This window comes from Phytophthora infestans, genomic scaffold (genome assembly GCF_000142945.1).
Source record: "Phytophthora infestans T30-4 supercont1.47 genomic scaffold, whole genome shotgun sequence".
Classification (NCBI taxonomy): Eukaryota; Oomycota; class Peronosporomycetes; order Peronosporales; family Peronosporaceae; genus Phytophthora; species Phytophthora infestans.
This window is the reverse complement of record NW_003303712.1, coordinates 29305-30734: the sequence shown is the minus strand read 5'-3', so window position 1 is coordinate 30734 and position 1430 is coordinate 29305.

Genomic DNA, 1430 nt, shown 5'->3' with positions numbered 1-1430 from the left:
TACGGACCACGGAAAGGAACTAAATACATACACACCCCAGCATGCTGAAAAGCACGGGCCACGGAAGAGCACGCACGTTCGAAGCCACGGTATAACACGTACCGGTGAGAATGCACAGAAACAATTCTCCAGCAACACCACGGGTAAACATGGAGCACAGTCAGCCGACCAAACCTGAGCCCACAGTAAGCCAGATACGGAAAATCAGAAATCATCAGTCTTGGGAGCACGATGCCTACGTAGAAACTGAGCTCACCGATCCACGGAGCGCGACACTACGGTAGCTAACGATAACACAGACGACAGCCCAGCCCCGACACCAGAGATAACACGACAGCATGGACGGTGGGTTATCCACTAAACCATCGGAGAACACGCTGCCACGCGAAATCACCGAGTTACGGAGCACCATACCAGTGTAGAACCTGAGCTTACCGAGCCACGGAGGACAGCAGTACATGATAACACGATTGCACGGACTGCGGACCGCCCACCAAATGCACAGGGGTGGGCTTGGTATGACCACGATTACACACCGTGGAGCACGATGGCATCGTAGAGCACGATAACACGGACAACGCAGATGCACTACACGTGCACAATACCATAGAAAGCATAACCACACCGCGATTGCACGATAGCGTGATACCGCGGTCGATGACACTTCATCAGGAGATCACGATGCACGGGCGACGGAACCACACGACTGCATGAATGCACCAAAGCACGGAATAGCACCCTTTGGTTAGAGTACCGGTGATGGGAGGCCAACGGCCACGAATGCCTATGTATCACGAAAGCGGTACAGCCCGCGTAAACGTTTGAGAACAGAGAATAGCTAGGAGCCACGAAAGAGGCTGTACTAAAGTGCATAAGCTCAAAAGAGAGCGCATATCCACAAACAGCGTGGACCACGGGTGAACAGAGAGCCACGAAACCAAGTAGAACACGGAAGAGCACAGCCCATTGAAGAACACGACATTCAACCTGTAGTACGGGGTAACGGAAACGTACCAAACCACGATATTTGCCAAAGCCACATGAGATTACGGACAGTTAAGTGGTTAACTCCACGAAGCCACGACGTACTAGGTTGAACGACGCCCACAAAACACGCGACACCAAGAAGCACTAAATTTGCGGCCACCTCATGTCCAACGAACCATGCCACTCCCCCCGTAGCGGCAGCGAACGGCTAGTCCTGAAGTATCAAGGCTAGCACGGTGTCTGTCCGTCCGTCACACGAAACGCTCAGGTTTTTGAGCTTTATCATTGGCTGCCGAGCGGAGCGAAGGCGGCTTCGATTGGTTAAAACTGAATTATGTACCTTACATCAGTAAATTCATGTGGTTCACAGAGCACATATGGCGATCTGCACAAGACTATCCATTATCGATGGCGGCATCGTTTAAATACTATGATGTTTAATT